Source organism: Procambarus clarkii, chromosome 63, assembly GCF_040958095.1.
Source record: "Procambarus clarkii isolate CNS0578487 chromosome 63, FALCON_Pclarkii_2.0, whole genome shotgun sequence".
NCBI classification, from domain to species: domain Eukaryota; kingdom Metazoa; phylum Arthropoda; class Malacostraca; order Decapoda; family Cambaridae; genus Procambarus; species Procambarus clarkii.
The window spans coordinates 24,836,314-24,861,846 of NC_091212.1; the positions used below are offsets into that span (position 1 = coordinate 24,836,314).

Genomic DNA, 25,533 nt, shown 5'->3' on the forward strand with positions numbered 1-25,533 from the left:
CACTCTGCAGCAACTTGGTCTACAATGGGACCATCCCAGCTGGATTGCTTGTGGGATTTTGGGGATGGTGGTTGAGGTGATTGGCCTGCACGAGAGGCCCACTCTGTGGCACAGCGTGTAAAATTGGGATCATGTACACCTGCCAGCTGATGTATGTGGGCAGGTAGAATTTCCTTCACAAGGTCGTCGGATGCTGATAAGGAGGACAGGAAGGCTGGAACAGCGATTTGCGTTGCTGTTCGAACTCCGAGGCCCCCAAGTCTTACGGGAAGAGAGGCTTGTTTCCACTGTAGGTCATCGAGAGAGAGGTTAAGGGCTTTTTCTAGCATTGATTTCAGTAACCGGTCATACTCACTTAGTTTTTGGCTACTGTAAGATGGTGAACACCTCAGAAAGTAGGTTAACCTGGGGAGGGACAGACATCTGGTGATGAGGTAGAGTGCATCATGAGCATCAATATCCTCAATCCTCCCATCCATCCTCTTAAGGTCGGCGATTTTCTTATCAAGGACCTCATCGATGGCTTTCAACCCCAGGGGAGCTCCTAGGAGTGTGCTGTCTTCAGGTTTAGTTTTATGGATATTTGGCAGAAGACCCTCTATTCTCTCTACGATGCCCTGGTTGGAACATATTATTTCACATTTAGAAGGGTTCAGGGTGAGGCCTAAAACTGCACCTTGCTCCTGGATTTTTCTGATGTCCTCCAGGAGGGAGTCTTGGGAACCAGCTAGGGTACCATCATCCAAGAACCAGATGTTAAGCTCGCTGGACAGGACCTCTGTGACTTGTTTGATGACTAAGCAGAAAAGGAGAGGAGCGAGGGGGTCACCCTGTTGGACGCCTTCTCGCGAGTCAATTTCATGTTCGCCAAAAAGTAGCTTAAGATCCATACTGTAGCATGAATGTACAAAAGGGTAGAGGGAAGGGAAATGACTATGAACCGCACGGAGTACAGCATCCCTCCGCACCAAATTGAAGGCATTTTTGAAATCTAGCTTGATAAGGGCCTTTTCGTCTGTGATGTTGGCGATGAAGGCTCGAGCTGCATGGGCTGCCGCCTCACACCCTTGTGGAATGCCAAACCCGAGCTGTTTTGGCTTCAGCATGTTGGCCGCTGCATCACTAACTGTTCTTGCAGCTGCCTTTGCGACGAGACGCCGGAGAGAATTGCCCACAGCTATTGGCCTGATCCCTCCATCCTTTTTCTTTAGAGCACAGAGAGATGCTCCAAAAAAGATAGGTCTTATGGACGCTGGTATGTTGCCAGCTAGACATGTGTTGGTGAATCTGGTTAGTTCCACCAAGAGGTTCTTTGCAATGTCACCCAGTGCAGGGTTGAGCATTTGCTTGAGGTGGTTGGGTTTTAGTCCTGTGAACCCACCTGCTGATCCTGTAGGGAAGGACATGGCTGCTTTATGGACCACAGATTCAGCCACCCAGAGAGGTTCTGCTCCGGTAGCCCCCACTTGTACAATGTCGTCCTCACGCGGAGCCCTGGGTGGGTGTTTCTCCCTTAGGGCTTGAGCTGTTGCGGCATCTCTGTCGGCAATTGAGTCCTCACTGGTGATGACTCTTATTGCGCCAATAGTGTTTCCTTCTTCAATTTTCTTGGTGACTGATGTTCTGATTTTTGATGTCTCGGATATGCCACTGTTGCTCTTCCTGCCGTGGGTATATATATATATATATATATATATATATATATATATATATATATATATATATAAACATACATATAATTTTTTTTTAAAGGGAAGAGAGTACCACCTCTGGCTGGATGAAGGGGACCCTTAGCCTCGGAGGAAACCACACTTAACGCATTAGAGGGAATGTTTAGGTCCCCTCCAATACAGTTTCTGTGTGCTTTTCTCGTATATATATATATATATATATATATATATATATATATATATATATATATATATATATATATACATATATATATATACATATATATATATACATATATATATATATATATATATATATATATATATATATATATATATATATATATATATATATATATATATATATAGTGAATTCAACTAGCGTGCGGTGGGGACAAATTGGCCAGGTGTGAGAGGTGATAAGGTGGATGTGTCTGGCTAGGGGTTGAGCCCCCAACACTCTTATAAATCAACCAACAGCACCTGCACCACACTTGTTCTCCCATGCCTAGCAAAACAGTTTTTTTTTTTTAGAGCGGGGGAAGAAGAACCTGTAAAATGTAATAGTATCCCCTCTCGTAATGGCTTGGCGCACTTTCCCCTGATAATTCCCTCCCCCCCCTCTCTCTCTCTCTCTCTCTCTCTCTCTCTCTCTCTCTCTCTCTCTCTCTCTTTTCTCTCATATTTCAGGTAAATATTTGGCCGACGATGCAAAACTGATGAGAAATATCAGAACAGAAGAAGACTGCTGAATGCTACAAGGAGACCGGGACGAACTAGAGAGATGTTCTGAACAATAGCTAGGATTTGGTGAACACCCGGGGATAATACCTTGGTGGGAAGGCAAAAACTTGAAAGTAAACAGGCTTGTTACAAAAATGGTCCTTGAACTTAGAGAACTGAGGTATGTACAAGGAAAAGCTGCGAGAGCTAGACCTCTCAACGCTGGAAAAGAGAAGGGAAAGCCAAAGATTTTAGAGGCACTGGCAGGGTACAGAGAACCGAAATGTTCAGCAGTAAGAGAGGAAGGGCGAGAGGACGTGGGTGGAAACCAGAAACTGATGAGCCAAAGGCACATAAGAAAGTACCTCACTGTAGTAGTAGTAGTGACCAAGTGGAATGAGTTGAAAGGGGAGGTAAATGATGCTTACTCTATACAATATAGTTATACCTATAAGAGAATGCCTGACTGTCCAAGGTGTGAGGGCAGACGCTTTGAGTTAGCCTCACCCAGATTAGCAGCGGGAATGGTCTGGGGTACGTGATGTATACAGGCTGATTGGGGTAGGCCTTATTTAAATGCTTTAAGAAATATTAACAACTATAAACACCCCCCTAGGGCATTTTCTGCATTCAGAATGATAAACTGATAATCATTATTGCATTATTTCCCCAGCCGAGCGGGCAGCGCTATGAGGTCGTAGCCCTAAAGGCCCTGGATCGCTTCTCGGTGGAGGGAGAAACAAATGGATATAGTCTTTGGCCTGATGGGTCTGTTCATCTAGCAACAAAGAGGTACCTGGGAATTAGACAGCTGCTGCGGGCTACTTCCTGGAGATGTGTGCGTGTATGAGTGAAATATGTAGTAGAAGAAATAGGTCGGGAGTTAGTACATTAGACGATCGACGATTAGAAAGGCGGCGTTCCAGAGCTAACAGCTCGATACTGCAGGGGCAGATTATAAATACACTCGCGCATGAAGATGCAGAACTGCAAAGGCGAATCACAAAAGAGGACTGCAGAATGCTCTAGTAGATCTAAACATGTTAACTAAGATATGAGAAATAGCTACGAGTCTTTAATCCAAGCTTATACAAGATGAGCTTTTGGTCATGAATGAGGCGGCCTCAAGATGATGTGAGGACAAATGCGCGTGTCAGAAAATAAAAGGGATCTGGGAGTAGAGACAAACATAGTCATGGCCCTGTATGACTAACCATCCTACGAGATGGGGACTTTTACTATCCCTGTTGCCTTAGCCTTATTCACTCTTGTGTTCATGATGATATCCTCATAATGCACTCAGAGTCTGCCAGTGCAGACTACTTATCACATGCCTCTGTATGACTAACCATCCTGTGTGATGGGGATTTTTAGCATCACCCAGCTAGTTTTTTGACACACTGTACTCCTCCTTCATACAGTCTAGGATAGCTACACAAATGCAGATGTACCTAAATGTGTTAATACTACTAATAATAAAAAATTGGTCCGGCACTTCCTGCGGGAACTTGCCTAATTGTTTGTTGAATACGTGCACGTTTGTTCCGGCAATATTTCTAATGTTTGTTGGGAGGATATTACATAGCCGCGGACCTCTGATGTGCATACAGTGTTCCCTGTTGTTGAGTATAACTGAAAGGGTAAGATTAATGATTCTAACACGAACAACCTTATGCAGCCTATGAAGAAGCACCCACCACAACACCCGTACCCCCAATCAGATTATTTTAAAGGAACTTCTTTTCCACGGCTTATGAAATGGAGGAAAGTGTCCTGAAATATATTATTGATAGGAACATTATCCCCAGACACTAATCAGGAGATATAATTAACAATATATTACAAAAACAAGAAGACCGCCAACTTACTTATGGAGAAGTCTCCAGACACCAAACAGAAAGCCTTAAGAGAGACCAACGTCATCTATGCCCTCACATGCCCACTTGGGGACTGTCAGCCCCAAAGATCTCAGTATATAGGCAAGACAACAACGTCTCTCTCTCTCTCTCTCTCTCTCTCTCTCTCTCTCTCTCTCTCTCTCTCTCTAGGCGATTAACAATGCACAAGCAATAGGGCTCCATCAAGGAGCATGTAATTTCCACACACAATCAGACCATCACAAGAGACATCTTAACAAGCAACACTGAAATAATCGACAGGTATAACGACAACAGAAGACTGGACATCAGCGAGGAGCTACACATCAAACAGTCAAGGCCAGTAATCAACAACCAGTTAACACATAATTAAATTCTAGTCAATTCAAGACCCCGAGCCAACACAGAGACAGGATCGCAAGAACATAAACTGCTTAAGTTGATGCATGTAATACCCTATTAATATCCCCTTATGTTATGCCATTCATCAATTTGTTCACTTCACTCATGTTCTGTACCACTTCGCCCGAAGAGAATATAAGCCTTTGCAAAAGCATGATAACACTATTATGGGCTCACCATAGCCCGTGCTACATGGACATTTCATTATGAGTAGCTAAATCTAAAACAACAACAACAGCATGGTAACAATAAGCACTCAATTACGGGTTCACTATAGCCCGTGCTACATGGACATTTCGTTCTGAGTAGCTGAATCTTAAACAACAACAACAAAAGCATTGTAACGGAGATAAACATCACTCTGGAACAAATGATGTCCAGAAAGGGTCAAAAGAATCCAAGCCTATGGATCTACCCAGCAACCCGAAGCCACAAATCCACGACAACAAACTACCAGACCCTCTGTTAAAAGCCAATGGAATACTCCTCGGCAAGTCCGAGTCTATGAAAATAAAAATCAGCAACAGTTCAGAGCAACAATTCCTTCTAGTCTAAACAACACGACCTCGAACAACTGGAGAAAACAGAACACTACTCCGCAAAGCAACAACAACCACACAGATCAAGGCAGCAAAATTAATACACAAGCTATTGATACCTGGTTGACACCTGGTTGATGGGGTTCTGGGAGTTCTTCTACTCCCCATTCCCGGCCCGGGGCCAGGCTTGACTTGTGAGACTTTGGTCCACCAGGCTGTCGCTTGCAGCGGCCTGCAGGCCCACATATCCACCACAGCCCGGTTGGTCCGGCACACCTTGGAGCCTCCAGGATATATCAGGACGATGACTTCTACATCATTAAATTATCCAGTAGCTGCATGTAGCAAAGATACCACGACTAAACCCCGAGTCTCCCCACCTACCAAGACAAAAGAATGGCAGCCAAAGGAATATCAAGTGACCCATGTTCCAATGGTTATTGCCTCCCTGACAGAGACCTTCAGCAAGATGCTCGACAAAGCATTCCAAGCACTGGAACAGACCAACCCTCAGTCAAGGTAGGAAATATTAACAGAGGTAAAAAAAACAATCTACTGAACTTATTTCCTCTACACTTCAACAAGCCCTACCGGAAAATGTCGAAGAAGGTGACGAAACTGAAATGTTTCAGCACCCAACAGCAGTCTCCACACCAGCCAAGAAGACACAAGCCGTTGGGAAAATCAGCACATTAGAAACCATCATGGACTCAATGGATTCAACTCTGACATACTAATGGACAATAACGACAATTTTAAGATCAAACAATGAAACATTCAAGGATTCAAAAACAAAGCTCAAACACTCAGAGTAGTGGTTCTCAGGGACACCATTGATATTGTTTTACTTCAAAAAACACTTACCAGGACTGAAAGAAGTATCAATATCCCAGGATTTCAAGGTTACCACTGCCCAAGTGCACAAGATGGCACCAGAGGCATATCATTACTAGTAAGGAATAATATCAGCGCCACGTCAGTCACAGACTTGCCTAACTGTGGTGAGGACGTCGAAATTAAGGGAGTTAATCTCACTTTGAGGAACTCAATGTTGTCCATCTTCAACGTATACAGGATCCATAGCGAACACGACATGGATATCTGCAATCTTTGATATAGCAGTCACCACACCTACTGTCATCTCGGGTGACTTCAACGCTCATAGTGAATTGCAACTTGTTTCTCCAAGAACCGAAGTCAATGGAAGACATATTGAACACCTTTTGGATGAAGTGCCTGAAGTCCGTCTACTTAACTCGACGGAACCAACCCATATTGGTGGGGGGATGAACCTCACGTTTGTTTCCACCAGTATTTATGAGTTGTGTCATTGGTCAGTTGACCACAAACTGATTAGTGACCATTTTGCTACAAGAACAGTTATTAATATAGCACTACCTCCAAGACCCCCTCAGCTCCCGAGCCCGGATGGGATTTTATTAAAGCCGATTGGATGAAGTTTGAGGAATCTCTTGAAATTTGGCACCAAAACTACACTTTGCTTGACAACATTGAAGATATGGAAAAAAAATTAGTAAATGCAACACTTAGAGCAGTAAATCACTTCATCCCCAAGAAGAAAACAATTACCCAACAACATAAAAGACCATTGGTATTACTGTGGTAGGAACAAAGAATAACAGGCTAAATTGTGCACAAAAGAATTTTAGAAGAGACAGAACCAAAGCTAATCTGGAACTTCTTAGAGTTGTCCGAGATCATATACATGAATAAACAGCAAAAATCAAAGAAGAAAAATGCTCGAGTGGTGTGCCAAGCTAAATCAGCATACATCTTTGGGCGATATCTGGAGACAGATCAACGGGGTCAAAGTAAAATCGCCTCCTGCTCCTCCCCATCAGGTTCGTCCAGAACAAGAATAAGAAAGATTAGCAAATCTATTTGCTTCAAAAGCCAGTTCCACTCAACTTCTTCAAGCAACTCTGACTCACCAACAAAGAATTCAAGCAGCAAGATGGAAAAAAAATAGACAATGCTTTAGCCTTACCTGACGAACTAGACCAACCTTTCAATCTAAAAGAACTCAGAAGTGCTAGAAAAAAACTAAAAACACAGCTCCAGATGAGGAAAAAAATCACTTACAACATGCTGACCAAGAAAAGGGTGAAGAAGCCTTCTTGAATCTCATCAACGGAGTATGGGTGACAAGAACTCGACCACTCGCTTGGAATAGTGCAGTTGTAGTTCCAATTCCCAAACCCAAAGACCCAGGAAATCCAAGACCCATCTCATAAACAAGCTGTTTGACCAAAACTGCGAAAAGAATGGCTCTTAATCGAATTGAATGTAAAGCCAATCCACTGTACCAAAATATGTTTGTTTACAGAAAAGGTGTGGGAACCAAGGTGTGGGAACCAAGGTGTGGGAACCAAGGGGAACCAACAGAAAAGGTGTGAGTGCCTGACAGCTGGGTGGACAGCGAGACAAATGGGCAAAATATTTCTTTCACCCTGATGCCCCTGTTACCTAGCAGTATATAGGTACCTGGCAGTTAGACAACTGCTACGGCCTGCTTCCAGGGGGGGGGGATGTAACAAAAAGGGAAGCCTGGTCGAGGACCGGGCCGCGGGGACGCTCAGCCCCGAAATCATCTCAAGATAACTTCAAAAAGATAACCACAGAATGCCTTACCTCCCTCCTGGATCAAATCATTGACAAACCAGGAATTCTTATTTTTCTGGGCCTTTCAATTAAAGCAGATTGAACCTAGAAAAAGCCTTCGAGCTGACCAATGGTCCAGCTACACTGTGTTGCCTGGTAGATAATGAAATCAAAGGACACGTTCTTGCCTTTGCTAAATGAAATCTGCTTAGCAGAGAGGCTTAAGTTAAATTCCAAGGAAAAACACCCTCCTCAAAGAGGCTGGAAAATGGGACTCTGGAGGGAGGAATACTAAGCCCCTTCCTCTTCAACTGACTCATGGAACAATTCATTATGTTCAGGTTACCAATGACAAACTGATTAACTATGCAGACGACTTTGTGCTCATCATCAATGTCAAAGGCGCCAGGAACCATGCACAAAAGTGCCTAGACATCATCTTGAGGTTATCTTGAGATGATTTCGGGGCTTTTTAGTGTCCCCGCGGCCTGGTCCTCGACCAGGCCTCCACCCCCAGGAAGCAGCCCGTGACAGCTGACTAACACCCAGGTACCTATTTTACTGCTAGGTAACAGGGGCATAGGGTGAAAGAAACTCTGCCCAATGTTTCTCGCCGGCGCCCGGGATCGAACCCAGGACCACAGGATCACAAGTCCAGCGTGCTGTCCGCTCGGCCGACCGGCTCCCTTCGGATGATCAGCAGGGAAGCGGAACGAACAGCAGTGTAAATAAACAGTAATAAAACCAAAGCAATAGCAATTAAAATGAGAACTCAAGACATGAGGCTCGCAATGCAAGGACAAGAAATTAAGTGGATTACCTTTTTTCAATACCTTGGAGTCCTAATAGACAGCTAGTTGAAATTCACTCAAGAAACTGAACATCTTCGGCAACGTTGTAAAGCCAGAAACTCAGCTTTGCGCTCTCTGACCAGTCTTAGAGAGGGTGCATCTCTACCAGTACTCAAAATGTGCTACGTTCAAGCAATTAGGTCACACATTGACTATGCTGCTCCTGCTCTGACATCCCTCAGTAATAACCAATGGGAGAAACTGGAAGTGTCACAAAATGATGCCCTCAGAACAATGCTGGGAGCACCTATATGGACACATCGAGAGAATCTAAGAATGGAAACCAACTTACCAGCCTTAGAAAACAGGATCAAACAAAGAATAGCCACCATAACAGAAAACGTGTTGGAAGCACAGTCAGACTGTCAATCAAAGATAGCATACACAGATCGCTTCACAGAAACCTTCAATATAGAACAAGTGCATGAACGGGTAATCTGGTCAAGATTCCAGAGAAAGTGGACTTAAAATGGACCATTAAAAACAAAGAAGATAGACCATATCAACACTTTCGGCAGCCTCCTCAATGGGAAGAATCAAGTCTAAAGATAATCACTGAAGGATTACTAGTTAAAAAATCAGCATGTGGCTCGCATAGGATCAAAGCAGTCACAGAACAACAAATGGAAATCATCTCAAGACCGACAACCACTCACATCTTCACAGACGGATCAGTTGATCAAGAAAGAGGATCTGCTGGGGCAGCAGTTTACACTACCAACCATGAAGCTTACTGGAGCATGAATAGTGGGTGCTCAACATTGCAAATATAATTATATGTCCCGAAGGAGGCAATAAATTATGTAATTGAGAATAATTTACATGATGTCATCATTCATACCGACTCTAAATCTTCCTTCCTGGCATTGTTGTCCAACCAGCACAGAGATAATATACAACTCATCACAGAAATCCTACATATAGGAAAAGAATCACACAATCTAGGGCTGTCAAACGCCCTAAATTGGATACCAAGTCACATTGGCATAGATGGTAATGAAAAGGCAGACTCACTAGCAAAAACTGCCACTGCTCTACCTGTTGTACAGGTTAAACTACCTTCAAGTTTTTCACAGATTAAAGGAGCAAATCAAGAAGAAAATACTCCCAAGTATCAAAAATCTCCACAGAGCCAAAGTAGCAGAAGGAATCTTTCTTCCAATGCCTGGGAGGAAGATCCACTGTGATGTTGTACGAACAAGCCACTAGGAACTCCTCTTTCAAGCCTGCCAACAAGATATCCAGAGATATTGCACTAGCCTTACTCAGACTTAGTTACAAGCGCTGTTGGGAGGTAATAAACCCCATAGATAATGTCATATCTGTGGAACAGATGAAGAGACATTACTAATGGAATATTTACTGGAATGTGAAGCAACTGAAGCCCTGCACATCAAACTCAACATTAATCCAACCAGAGCAGCTGCATTAGATGCAAAATCCACAGCAACTACAATGATTAGAAAAGCATTTGAAGAATGGGATACACTAGTGAACACTGTGCATCTATATCCGCCACCAAGATAATATTTATTATTAAAACAAGACTAAAACCAGTGCGCTAAAACAGAAGCATAACAGAAGCAGGACAAAAGGAGGAAACCCCACCTCCATAAAAAACTTTGACCCACATATCACAGTAACAAGGTTATCGTGAATAACCTAACTCAAATACTGGCTCTCTATAGTCCGTGCTACATGGACATTTCGTTCTGAGTAGCTAAATCTAAAACAACAACAACAGCATGGTAAATTAGTCTTTGAGAATGTACCATGGTAGTACATGGTACTGCCACGGCACATGACAGGGTCTAGGTCTACCATGGGGTACCATGGCAGACCCAGCACTCAGACCAACCAGGTTGAAAGCCAAGAAACAATCCAGCTGGGACAGCCCCATTGTAGACAAAGAAACCGCAGTTTGCTGGAGGCAACAACAACCCCCAGTGATTGTGCAGGCATTATAGCAGTGCAGGCCTCCCATGCAGGGGACTTCCTTTTGGCAGTCCCAATGTCTGTGACAGGCACAAATCTTGATCCACAGTAGCTCCATATTGCAGTCACTCTCCGCCTTTCTGCCCATATCCACACTTTTCACAGGTGTATTTGCAGCAAAGCAGATGCAGACGAATATGGAGTGTATGGCCTGCACTGTGGAAAATCAGGTGGTTGGCACTCACAACATGACGAAGTCAATTACATCATTAAGAAGAGTTTTGCCTCTGCCCAGTGTCCAGCAGAGAGAGAGCCTCACAATCTATTGAACCGTAACTCTGTTAGCCTTGCTGGCCGATCAGATGGAATCACACTACACCTTTGGAAAAATAGCAGATAATTGGCATGGGACTATACTTGCGCATCCACCCTGGCACCCACATACATCAACCTCTTTGTCGGCCAAGCAGTTGTGGCGACACACAGAGAAAGAGACAAGTCAACCAAATACAGGGAAATAGATCACCAGTACAAATTCATTCCAATAGGATCCGAGACCCCTGGTCCATGGGGAGAGAGTGCAAGGAGTTTTTTTTTTTTTAATGATCTTGGTTCCAGGCTCACTGAAACTACAAGATAGCCTAGAGCGGCAAGTCTTCTCTTCCAGCGCCTCAGTGAAGCGATCCAGAGGAGGAATGCCCGCTGCATCCTCGGTTCCTGCCCAGCGTCGGAGTTCGAAGAAATCTACAGCCTCTATTGATTGTTGCCGCCGAAGGCGGCTAGTTTATTGTGCACCCCATACTCATCCTGTGAGCGGTAGCGCAAAAGCATTACAGAGGGCACAAAAGGTCTTTATCAGACCTCATCTTAGATTATTACATAAACAATTTCTTCTATCCTTCACACCTTATAGTTACAATGTCAGCTAGTTACAGAGAAAGTGCTATTACAAGAGCTACATATTTACAGTAAGTCATCATACATTAATGGTAGGTCTTATCGCAAATACATAATAGTTTGGCCAATGGGGATATTACAGAGTCATAGGGGAGCTTCTGTTTATTATTAGTCCTCACAATACACTACTTGTTTCTGAATCTCATATGTCGTTCATCAACTGGAAGCGAAATGTGGGTACAGTGCAAGGATTTCAGGTAATTTATCCATGGTAATAAGATAGGTTGCCATATCATACAGAGTGAGCTTAGATTTATCTCTAAAAGGCTCAATTTTACAACAATCCAAGATATAGTGTTCGAGTGTGTGTCCCTGTCTATGTCCACACACTTTACACTTTACTTCATCTAGATCCCTATACAAGCCGAACTGCCAGAGATACTTGTAGCCAAGTCTTATACGAGCTGTGACAACATCTGTTAGTCTACTGACTTTGTTACTTGCCCCATACACATGTTTTACTTCACACATTCCATTGTGATGAACAATGGACCTGCTAGTTCCAGTTTGCACTGTTCTACTTTCTTCAAATCCATCCAGGAGTTCTCGTCTAATGACACTTCTTAAGGGACCTATTTGATAACTCAAGATTCCGTTCAATACTGTCTTTATTTACTGCAGCCTTAGCAAAGGCGTCAACTTTGTCATGTTCCTGCATGCCAATGTGAGAAGGAATCCACAACATTTTTATATTTACCCTCTTGCTAAGTATGCTTATATATCTACGTCTAGCTTCCAAGACAAGCACGTTATTACTTGATTGCAAACTGTTTATTGCTCATAGTGAGGAAAGGGAGTCGGAAAAAATTAAGCTGTCTACTTCAGTGTTGTCAATAATTTCGAGTGCTACCAGTATCGCTACCAACTCGGCTTGCATTGTGGACGCCCAGTTACTAATTCGGACATTTCTTTGAATTGTGCTGCCATCGGGCTGATGAGCAATAACAGCACTTCCTGCCCTCCCTGTAGCTGTATTGAGTGATCCGTCAGTGTATATGGTCTGTGCAATTTTGTTTTCAGCTTGTATATTGTGAATGTGTTCTATGGTGCTTAATTTAGCAGCAAGCTGAGCATGAGGGTTGCTTGTGATTAGTTTCTTGGTGGGGTATGCAGGGGTCAGGATGTCAAAAGGTACTATCTGCCAGGGTGGAAGGAATTTCTGTACTCTTTCATCTGTATATACATCGTGCAGTCCCATTATTTTAATATGAGTGGCAGTTCTTTGAATCCATTTAGTCTCGCTAGTTCCATTACGTATGTGTTCTAACAGTGCAACTGACACAATGTTGTTTTTGTTATCACGCAGCAGCTTTAGTCCCATCATAAGATTAATTTCAAATATTCTATCTCTAATGCTAAGTATATTTAATTCTTTCAGCTTGTTGAGAACTTTGGTAGTTATAGGACAGCCAAGTATAATTCTGAGTGTTTCATTTTGCATTTTTTCCAGTCTATCAATACTTTTGCCATTTTGCAGGACCAAAGCTGGTGCATGATAGTCTATCAGAGACCTTATATACGCTAAATACATCATTCTTGCTATTCTAATATTAACACCATATTTCGGGCTGTACCCCACTACAGTTCTGAGAGCCTTGAGTCTGTCTCTACATTGTTGATGTAACTTATTGACTGCAGTTGAGGTACAAGGGACAGAGACACCAAGGTATTTGAAAGAAGAGACATAATCTATTGGTATGTTATCTATAGTTTTCGTGGTCCACTTTTGCAGTTGCCAATTTGTCTGTTAAATACCTTAGTTTTAGCAGCGTTGATTACAAGACCAAGGCTCTCACAAGCTGTATGTATACAATTTAAGACTGTTTGCATTTCGCGGTGGGGTTTAGTATGCACAAGGATATCGTCTGCATAGCTGATAGTGATGTTTGCCGGACTAGTTGGGATTGATTTTAGTAAAGCATTAATTAGAACATTAAACAATGTAGGACTTAATACTCCTCCTTGAGGGGTGCCTAGTTGAATTAATTTAGTTTCACTCTTGTAGCCTTGGAACAGTGCAGAGGACTTCCGGTTGGTAAGATAGCCTCGTATCCATTGTAATAAATGTCCCCCTATATCCATTCTCGCTAATTCATACATAATCACTTCCCTATTAGCAATATCAAAGGCATTTTTTAAATCAAGAAATGTTGTGTACTTGTGCCTTTTGTCTCCATGAACAGTAAGAAAGGTTGTGATACAGTTGTGTACACTTTTACCATGTGTGAAACCATTGATATCAGGTGACATGTGCTCTTTAACTCTACAATAATCTATTAAGCACCATTCTCTCAAAGGTTTTGCACATGCAACTGGTTGCAGAAAACAAACTTCCCTTTATTTCCTCTTTAATGTCCACTTTTTGTAACTAATCAAATATGTAACTGTGTAACCTTGTATAATAAAGTGTACAACATAAATAATAAAAAACGGGTGGTAGAAGTAAACACTCATACGTATTTAGAGTTAAATGGCAAGTTTTTCTCTGAATCCTCAGTATTCCCTTCACACCTGCCGGTATGAGGGATCAGAATTGTATTCACTCTGCTGTTCTAGAGGATATCCTCATGCTGCATCCAATGTTTGCAAGTGCAGGCTATTGATCACATTCCTCTGTATAATTAACCTTCCTGCGAGATGAGTATTTCTTAGCATGTTAGAGCTAGCTTTTAAAGAACACACTATGTAACCCTTCACATAGTCTAAGGATAGCTGTATAAATGCAGATGTACCTAATCAGGTTAACAAAAAGAAATCCTGATCCGAATTCTTATCACTTAGTAACAAATGTTAGTGTTGAGTTGGAAAGTATTATGGAAGTTAGAACGAAGAAGGTCAATGAAATTTGCAATATGTTATAAATTCCCATTATGCTATATTTACTTTCTAGTCAGTGTTGAAAAATAAATTCTCATCTACCGATTCAAAAAGTTAATACAAAGAGTGAACGAAGCAGTCGTGATTGTTTGAAATCCTGTGGTACCGAAGTGAAGACGAACTCGGTGTAATTACAGCCTTATATTTTGATGGCTGGAACTCTGAGCTTCCAGAAGAGAGAACAGCAACTGTTCCGCGCACCCAAAACTATTTCTGGCAAGAAGTTAACTCAGCCAGGTGCGAGTATTCCCAGGGCTGGGAGGAGAGATAATTGCAGCCTGATACACATATCCACTCATACAGCTCAAGTATACTATAAATCGGATCCTTCCAAGCATCTTGCATGTGCATAGCACGAGACTGATAGGTCTGTAATTGCCAGGGTCTCATAGCCTCGTAACTCACGGGTCTCATAGCTTCACAACCCACGGGTCTCATAGCCTCATAACCAATAGTTTCGAAGAAGGGACCACAGAGCAAAGAAAATCTTGCCATTTAACTCCGAATACGTATGAGTGTTCACTTCTCCTATTACTCCCTTTTTTTATGTTGTACACTTTATTATACAAGGTTGTACAGTTACATATCTGATTGTTTACAAAAATAGAACATTAAGAGGAAAGGAAATAAGGGGACGTTTGTTTCCTAGAGGCTGTAGATTTCTTCGAACTCCTCCGACGCCGGGCAGGAACCGAGGATGCAATGGGCATTTCCCCTCTGGATCGCCACACTGAAGCACTGGAAGAGAAAACTTGCCGCTCTAGGGGTCTCTTGTAGTGTCAACGAGCCTGGAACCAAGATCTTAAAGAAATCTTCTTGCACTCTCTCCCCCCATGGACCTTGGGGTCTCAGATCCTATTAAAGTTGTGCTGGTGATCTATTTCCTGTACTTGGTTGACTTGTCTCTTTCTCTGTATGTCGCCGCGGCTCCTGCTTAACCGACAGAGAGGTTAATGTACGTGGTTGCCAGGATGGGTACGCAAGTATATTCCCACGCCAACTGTCTGCCACACTTCCAATGGGGCAGTGTGATTCCATCTGGTCGACCAGCAAAGCTAAAAGTTATGGTTCAATAGATTGCAGGGATCTCTCTGCTAGACACTGGGCAGAGGCAAGGCTCCTCGTCAATGTCGATGTCAATGTCGTTGTCAATGTCGTTGACTTCGTTGTGTCTAGAGTGCCAACTACCACATTTTCCACAGTGCAGGCCATGCAATCCATATTATTCTGCCTCTGCCTCGCCGCAAATGCGCCTATGAACAGTGTGGATAGGGGCAGCAAGGCAGAGAGCAAATGCAATACGGAGCTGCTGCGGATCAGGACGTGTGCCTGTCGCAGAAATAGGAACTGTCAAAAGGAAGTCCCCTGCCTGGAAAGCCTGCACAGCTGTGAGGCGTGGACGATCACTGGGAGTTGTTGCTGCTTCCAGCAAAGCTGTAGATTCTTTGTCTACAATGGGGCTGTCCCAGCTGGATTGGTTCTTAGCTTTATACATAGTTGGATTGAGAGCTGGGTCTGCCATGGTACCCCATATATATATATATATATATATATATATATATATATATATATATATATATATATATATATGTGTGTGTGTGTGTGTGTGTGTGTGTGTGTGTGTGTGTGTGTGTGTGTGTGTGTGTGTGTGTGTGTGTGTACTCACCTATATGTGCTTGCAGGATCGAGCATTGACTCTTGGATCCCGCCTTTCTAGCTATCGGTTGTTTACAGCAATGACTCCTGTCCCATTTCCCTATCATACCTAGTTTTAAAAGTATGAATAGTATTTGCTTCCACAACCTGTTCCCCAAGTGCATTCCATTTTTCTACTACTCTCACGCTAAAAGAAAACTTCCTAACATCTCTGTGACTCATCTGAGTTTCCAGTTTCCACCCATGTCCCCTCGTTCTGTTATTATTACGTGTGAACATTTCATCTATTTCCACTTTGTCAATTCCCCTGAGTATTTTATATGTCCCTATCATATCTCCTCTCTCCCTTCTTTTCTCTAGTGTCGTAAGGTTCAGTTCCTTCAGCCGCTCTTCATATCCCATCCCTCGTAGCTCTGGGACAAGCCTCGTCGCAAACCTCTGAACCTTCTCCAGTTTCTTTATGTGTTTCTTCAGGTGGGGGCTCCATGATGGCGCGGCATACTCTAAGACGGGTCTCACGTAGGCAGTGTAAAGCGCCCTAAAAGCTTCCTCATTTAGGTTTCTGAATGAAGTTCTAATTTTCACCAGTGAAGAGTACGCTGCTGTCGTTATCCTATTTATATGTGCCTCAGGAGTTAGATTAGGTGTCACATCCACTCCCAGGTCTCTTTCTCGAATCGTTACAGGTAGGCTGTTCCCGTGTGTGTGTGTGTGTGTGTGTGTGTGTGTGTGTGTGTGTGTGTGTGTGTGTGTGTGTGTGTGTGTGTGTGTGTGTGTGTGTGTGTGTGTGTGTGTAAATCACGAAAATTAACACGTGATGAAAAATGTGACAGTGTTAGACAACGGAGGAAGAATTGAAACAGGAATTTCCTTAAGTACTTTCGTATATTAATACATCTTCAGAAGGAATGAAGATTCCTTCATTCCTTCTGAAGATCCTATGTATTAATATACGAAAGTACCTAAAGGAAATTCCTATTTCAATTCTTCCTCCGTGGTCTGACACTGTCATATATATATATATATATATATATATATATATATATATATATATATATATATATATATATATATATATATATATATATATATATATATATATATATATATATATATATATACTATAAAATAGCAGTAAGCTACTGAAATAATTTTGCGGTGGCTTCTGAAACGGTTCAGTTCCCGCAAGCGTTCGTACTGGCTGATTACCGTCGGTCTAGCCTACACGTCGTCTAACAGTACCACCACCACATCGCCCAAGCACAAGAGTGTCAACAGCGGGGCTCAGAACTCTAAAGTGCTGATTTTACTTGATAAAAATCGTCGTCGCAAACTTGACATGAACCAAAATGCATTTGCAAGCGCACAAGGAATGGCCCCCGGCGGCTGCTATCAACACCACTTAGGTATGCAGCTCAGAACGGGCTGCACCCTCGCCTCCCTAGGCTTCTGCCTCATGTGCGTCATGGTAGATAGTGTACGAGTTAAGGAACCAATTTGATAATTAAAATCGCAGAACCAAATTTAACGTTTATAGTTCATCCATGGAAAATACCATCCTCCCTGCAGAATATTGACAAGCTTTGCGAGAACATTATTTTGTAGGTTAATGATGCCACAATTATTCTTAAGTACATTACACGATGAAAAAATATCTACTGGTTTTGGTCGATGGTAAAACAGTAGGAAGTATTTAAGAAACATAGATATGACAATAAAGAAGCAAATAGCTGTTGGATGTAACTGTAATTCCACCACTAATGACCCACAGTTGTGGCTTTTGGATATGCTAATGTGCGGCGAAAATACTGCGCTGATCAACACTGAAATGGTCAGTGGTCAATGTTGCTCTTTATCGGAATCTTTGATAACATCTTGGGCAAATATTTTGCTTTGTCTCATTGGTATGATTGCATCTGCTATACTCGGATTTAGGTTCATTTTGTTCAACGAGACATGTTTCAGAACAATGTGTTGTCACATAGGCTATATTATATTATATAAGTTCATATGCAGGCGATGAGTCACAATAACGTGGCTGAAGTATGTTGACCAGACCACACACTAGAAGTTGAAGGGACGACGACGTTTCGGTCCGTCCTGGACCATTCTCAAGTCGATTTGAGAATGGTCCAGGACGGACCGAAACGTCGTCGTCCCTTCAACTTCTAGTGTGTGGTCTGGTCAATATATAAGTTCATGTTACTATGCGAGTTAGTTTAGTTTCATGGAAACATTCCTATCCTGTAAAGCGGTGGATGGAAAGGTTAGTAACAACGGACTCAAGAACTGGACTAATGCTCTTTAAGCTAAGCCATTCAACTTTGTTGAGCAAAATATATTCTAATATTCTATCTCTTGCATCTCAATTATGTGGGCGGCGGTTGAAGGGTAAGTCGCACAATGAACTCAGGAAGTTTAAACACGACCTGCAGTAAACAAGCCTATGATACTAGACTAAGATTTGGAGCAAACTTCGGTTGCTACATATCCTCTACTTAGAGGCGGAGGGTCCCTCTACACACACCTAGAGGATATATATATACGAACAGGCAGTTGTGGGTGGCGGTATCACTGAAATGTATTGCTAGCAACAGTTAACATGAAGGCGCAGGTGGAGCAGGTTAGCTGTCGTGGCAGGAGACAGCCAGCAACCCCACAGATTCAACACCAACCCCGAGCCCCCTTCTGCGTGGCCTTAACAGTACTTTAATTATGTTGACACTCACAATCCAACTGGTTAGATGTCTCGTGCCATGAAACATACTTTGCGTTAATTCAGATGATCATTCTATTTGATAAAATAAGACAAATAAGAATTTAACCTTTAGCGGCAGTCACTTGTCAGGGAATCAAAATACCAGTTTTGGAATAAAAAACGGCATACTATTCACAACGTAAGATCACCAGAGATAAGTTCCAGGTTTTTAATTTTGTTTTCATAGATTTTCATCATTTTTGTTTATGCTTGGTTTCAGAACCAAAATATCAAAAGGATGTATTGAGTGCTGAGTTTCGAATGATGTTACAAAAACAACAGTTACTGAAATGCGATATAATTTGTGCACGTTATTCAGGGCTGTGCTGAGGTTGGCGTGCAGTGAGTGAGAGTGAGCAACACGCTAAGACAAACGATGCCGGATAGTGTATTCAATTTCTTTCTTTATTATGCACCCCATACCCATCCCGAGGGCGGTAGAAGAAAGAGTTACAGATGCACATAATCGGTTCAGGAACTGAACCGATTATGTTCAGTAATAGTTCATAGTTAATTTAGCTAAGCAAGTGACAATTTTTTTTAAGCTAGTTACACAATTATTAATGTTGTATATACATGTACATAAATATATATACAATCATTTACTCAAATAGATATACACATCGGTAATTTTTTTTATCACAAGTGATTCAACAAGAGGCTCACACTAGTCACTATACAAGGCACTCTACATCTATGGTGAGTCACACAGTTACTAGTCTTGCTGCACACCCACCCAACTGGCTGGCAGCTTTAGTCATGTGCATGCATTACCTACAGTAAGTAAATTTTGGATATTTCGCTAAGATTCCTGGCAGTACATCATTATGAATGAAGTACTTACACATTTCTTGGACACCATTAATGGTGTTATCTCTGAATTCCGCGATTTTTCACATTCCATTATATGACGCAAAGTATGCGAATAGTTCTGCTGACAGAGTTTACATTTAATCAAATCTACATCAGCAGATGTTACGTACTCTTCAATTCACACCAATACTAGGTGTAGCTATGACGGTACTCAAATGTGTTCAAGCAACTTTGTGAAAATTATAATTTGTGAATGTTATACTTTGTGTGGGGATGAATACTTTTTGTGGCGGTTGCGCTTAAGAGAGAACTCAAGCTTCTTCAGCCTCATTTTCTTTTGCATATTTATCGTACTTGCCTAACTGTGACTACTAGGGAAATGAGGTCTTGTTCATTATATCCCCCGCCTACTATTCTTGTTGTCCTTGTTTTATTTATATCTATGGTACATATTTTTGGTACAGTTGTATCACGCCACTACAATTAGTCTACGCAGTGTTCCATGCAAATCTTACAAATTAAGAATTCACAAAAATAAATATAAGGGCAATACTTAATATACTTTGACACATTTAATTTATAAAATGTGAATGAAGTTTACCCTCATCGCTTCTAGTTCACCTGTTTACCACTAGTACACTGAAGTTAACTTTCTTACGCCCATTGTCTCAAATGCCTGTATTGTTTCCACTTGTGCTCCCGTGATCAGGGGGTTATCTATTCTTAACTACTTTATATACGCCTCCTAAATCTCTTAGGCTGTGAATACGTCTTTTCAGGTTCTCGTTTCCCAATTATCCTAGGCTCAACTCTCATCACTGCTTAAGTTTTAAGATCTTAAATCAGCTGGTTATCGCATCTCTGGACCTTCTTAGATTGCATAGCCTAGTCTAGCACTGTTCTTCTATACAGACTATAAATAGTGTTCTGAATGATTCCTTATCTAAATTTTCAAAAAAATATCAAAATGTTTATTCAGGTAAAGTACATACATAGTAGATGAGTTACAAACATAATGTTGGATATATATATAGCTAGTACACACAATACCTAAAACCACTAATATGCACAGCGTTTCGGGCAAACCGTGCCCGAACATTTCTGAACACACGTGCGATAGTGTGCAATCTCACGCATGCGTATATGCGTCAGTGCATCACACCTACTCTGATCGCCCAGCTTTTATCGAAACATTCATTATTTTCATCCAACTCTACTAACAACTCAACATTAAACAAATAATAAATACTATGAGACGCACCTCAATTATCTGCGTCGTGTTAACACAGTTTGCTTGGTGTCAATGAGCCGGAGTCCGGATGTGCACTGTTGCTGTGTTGGTGGTGGTGTGTGGCAGACTGAGTGAGTGGGGGCTGGGAGGCAGGGACGTGAGAGGCGGCCGCTGTATTGAGGCCCTTGATGACCCACGTCACTACACGCACCTTCACTCACCAACCCCCCCCCCCCCACACCCCACTCTTCTTCCCATCCTCTGTCCTCTTCAGTAAACCCCAGACAGACCTCTCTACCAGTAACTAAACCCCTCTTTCACCTCTTTCCCACCACTTACAAATTCTTACCTTAATTAGATACCATTGTGTTCTGTACCTGAAGCCATCGTGTGACTAACTTTTCTGCCTCTTACCCAATGGCAATTAATGGGCTCGCTTCTTGCAGGGTCGTCCTTCGATGCCCGATGGTCTAAGACCGAAGTGGTTGGCTAATGTTCATTCACTCCGTTCGCATACCCTTATATGTAAGTGATATTTAGCCGTGATGGTTTAATTAGCGCTTTATCGTTATAATTATTTATCTTCGCCTCTTTCCACCAATCCCAACTTAATTTCCCCTCAAAACTTAATCCCTCTGAAATACCCTTATTTACGGAATAGGGTCTCGTAGTACAGCGGCATCGTTCTCGACTCCCAAATAGGGTCCTTGGTTCGATTCCCGGGCGGGACAGAAATATTTGGGCACTTTTCCTTTCACCTAGCCATAAATAGGAACCCGGGAGTTAGGCAACTGTTTTGAGGTTTAATCCTAGTGAGAGTTAATATTTTTATAAGGCTATTGGGAAGCCTTACAACCAGCCTTACCACGGCTGGTTGTCCAGCAGAGAGAGAGCCACGTTACCTAATGCCCCGCAACTCTGACAAGTTAGTTGGACGACCAGACGGGATCACAATGAACCTCTGGAAGAACAGTAGACAGTCGACGTGGAACTACACGCGTGTTTCAACCTTGGCTAGCACCTACGTTAATTTCAGTGTTGCACATCCAGGTGCTGTCATTCAAAGGGAAGCAGCCAAGTCCTGCAAACACAAGACTAGATCACCTCTACAATTTTGTCCACATTGCCTCGAAGACGCCTGGGGTAAAAGTGCCACCAGATTTTTGAAGGAGCTGTGTTCTAAGCTAAATGAAACAACAAGAGACCCCTAGAGCCGCCAGCTTCCTCCTTCAGCGGCTCATCGTGGCAATACAGAAATATACATTATCGATAATTAAACAATTCTTAATCACTCATACAGGTACAAGTGACGTAAGGACGAAATCTGTTGAAAACGTTCTGATAGCCGCATCAACTGTGACAAGCCAGCTACAGAGGAGATTTATGATCACATCAGTGTTAACAGAGTATCACAGGCGGGCCATAAGGTTGAGTTATCACCACATTATTGTCAACATTGTAATAGGTGAGTCACAGGGGAAGTTATGATCACATTACTTTAAACATTGAGAAGTGAGCCACAGGAGCGAGTTATGACCACATCCAGTGTGTCAGACCACAGACCGGCCACATGAATGAGTTACGATCTCATGCAACAGGTGGTTATCTTGAGATAACCACAAGATAGTTATCTTAGATAAGATAGTTATCTTGAGATAACCAGGTGATCCACAACAGTGAGATAGTTACAGTGGACTTCAAGTATACATGGCCATATACTGGCTCAGCGCTTTCTCCTGATAATTACATTACTGGGCAACAATCCAATGAGGCTGGGGACAATTTACCTGAGGGCTACCATCTCTCTAGTGGCCTCGACGGGGTCAGTAAGCCGGCGGCTTGCCACAGGTCCCCCCACCTGACTGTGCCTGAAGATTTTTCCAGTTTAATTTTGAATTGACGTAATGTCTTGGGAGATACGGCTTCAGGGGGTATGCGGTTCCATAAGTTTATAACTATACGGGTGAAAAAGTATCTCGCTTCCTGTCCTACATAGTGGCTTGTTGAGCTGGAAGCTGTTGTCCCTTGTCTGTGTTACATTTGATTTTTTTTAAGTAGTTAGGATTAATATCCTCCATCTTGTCCAGTTTTTAAGTCTCGATATCAGCTCTTTGATGTCTGGTTTGCAGTGTTGTTAGTCCTAACCCCTTGTCAAGTGTTTCGAGTATGAGAGTCGATTTGGTTCTGGGATCATTTTTGTCGGTCTGTGTTGAACTCTCCAAAACTGGTAAGTCCTTTTGAAGGTAGGGTCTCCATACTTGGATACAGTAGTCCAAATGGAAGTGCACCGGCGACTTTTACAGTTGAATAACCACTCTTTTTCTTGAAGTCATGGGTTCGTTTGACTATTCCTAGGGTTTGGTTGGAGCTTTTTCTGCTTTTCTCGCTTATTGTGCGACTTTCAATGACTGGTGGATCCTCACTCTTATGTCCTCTTCTTCATCACTCTGCTGCATGGTAGTGTTTTGATTTGCTAGTTGTGTTGTACATTATGTTCTACATGCAAAGTCTTGCATTTTTCAATATAAAAAGCAATCGCTATAGTCTTCTGGCAATTTGTAGCGTTCATGTAGCTCTATTTGTAAGGCCTCAATATAATTTCCGCTTCCTAGTTTACCATAGATCTTAACGTCATCCGAAAATTTGACGATATGGTTTTCGATATTCTCATGTAAATGACGAAAAGGGTTGGTCCCAAGATTGTGGTACCCCACTCGCCACATTTTTCCAGTTAGATTCATTTCTATTCAGGACGACCCATTGCTTTCTTTGTTTTAATTATTTGTTCTGGTACTTTACTATTGCTTACATATGCTATTGCTTTACATATGTGCTTGTAATTTCCTTGCCAGTCTGTCAGGTGGTTCCTTATCAAAAGCTTTAGAGAAGTCCATGTATACAACGTCTACTCAAAGTTCTTTGAACAGCTGGTTACAGTTTCCGAAAATGTAAGCAGGTTAATAGGCAGAATTTATTTGTAAGAAAATCATGTTGCTTTGATTTTACTAGAATATGCACTGTAAAATGGTAAATTAATATTTCCTTTAAGATTCACTTCATAAGCTTGCAGGTATGTGCGGTTAGGCTGATTGTTCGTAGTTTTTTCAGAGCTCTTTCTGCCTTGAAGATTTTCTGAAAAGGAGCGTCACAGTTCATCGGCTATATATAGTTCCTTTACGATTTTGGATTTAATTCCATCCACACGAGGCTTTTAATTCCTATAATTTGTCAATGTTTTTCCTGTTTCTTTCGCACATTATGGAAATATCCCTTAATTCATTCCCTTCACCTGCTTCAGACATTTGTGTGAATATTGGGAAATATCTAATTTGTCTAATGTGAACACTGATGTAAAGTATTCATTCAGAATGTTGGCTGCTTTTTTATCGTCAGTTATATCCTGTTTGGTCTCCTCTAAGGGTCCTACAGAGTATTTCGTCTTGGTTTACTTCTTACATAGGTATAAAATATATATATATATATATATATATATATATATATATATATATATATATATATATATATATATATATATATATATATATATATATATATATATATAGGGATGAGAAGCCTAGGGAAGGGCTTCCTGTCCTCGTCAAGGCCACTAAAGTGTCAGTGGCCCTCAGGTAAATTCAGGTAAAAATACTTTGTACCTTTCTTAATGTTTTGAACATGTTTATAAGGCTAGAGAAACAATACGTCATGAACCTACCAGCAGGGTCAATGAAAGAACAGGATCTCAGAGTAGACGTAACACCTTCAGTGGAACACAATAAATGGTTTCTCACAGACGGGGACAGGAAATCTGTTTTGCCTTATCTAGGTCCCCATAGGCCAGGGGGTGGGGGAATTGAAGGTCTTTTATGGAACTCAGAGCGGCTTTTGAAGGCAATTTAAATGAATAAAACTTCATCTATAAGTCTGTTTTTGACATTTAAATGTATATAGCACATAATTCAATATGTGGCCTTATGAAATCGTAAAGCAAAATTTGATTTTCCTATGACGAAAGGTTCCCCACCCCTTCCCTAGGCCATCTATATACGTTACATATATACTGACTTTGCCAGGATGCAACCAGCAGCAGTTGACTAACTTCCAGCTACTTATTTACTGATCGGTAAATTGAGGCATCAGGTGAAAGGAAACGATGTTGAAACACTTAACTCCTGCAATGGCAACTGACCCCGGGACTTTTCAGCTTTAAAGCGACTGTGCTAAGCACTGCTACAGGCTAAGCTGATAAACATCAGGACAACCTTCGGGAACATTGACACTGTGATGTTCAAGACCGCTAATTGCAGCACATGTTCGACCAGTGCAAGAGTATGCAGTACCGCCACGTAGCCCTGATCAACCACGTATACCTGATCAACCAGGCTGTGACTATACCAGATCAACCAGGCTGTGACTATACCTGATCAACCAGGCTGTGACTATACCTGATTAACCAGGTTGTGACTATACCTGATCAACCAGGTTGTGACTATACCTGATCAACCAGGCTGTGACTATACTAGATCAACCAGGCTGTGACTATACCTGATTAACCAGGCTGTGACTATACCTGATCAACCAGGCTGTGACTATACCTGATCAACCAGGCTGTGACTATACCT

The 25,533-nt window shown here is 42.0% G+C and overlaps 1 protein-coding gene across 2 annotated transcripts in view; it reads right to left on the minus strand.

Annotated features, from left to right (window-relative positions):
* Positions 1-25,533, minus strand: part of LOC123769464 (N-acetylgalactosaminyltransferase 6) — a 182,835-nt gene that overhangs the window by 156,208 nt on the left and 1,094 nt on the right. The window contains exon 1 of one of the 2 annotated variants that reach the window (XM_069308804.1): positions 20,942-21,048. The exons of the other annotated variant lie outside the window; for it this stretch is intronic. The gene's annotated coding sequence lies outside the window, so the exon portion shown is untranslated. Of the gene's footprint in view, positions 1-20,941; positions 21,049-25,533 lie in introns of those variants that run through there. 2 annotated transcript variants of the gene reach the window in all.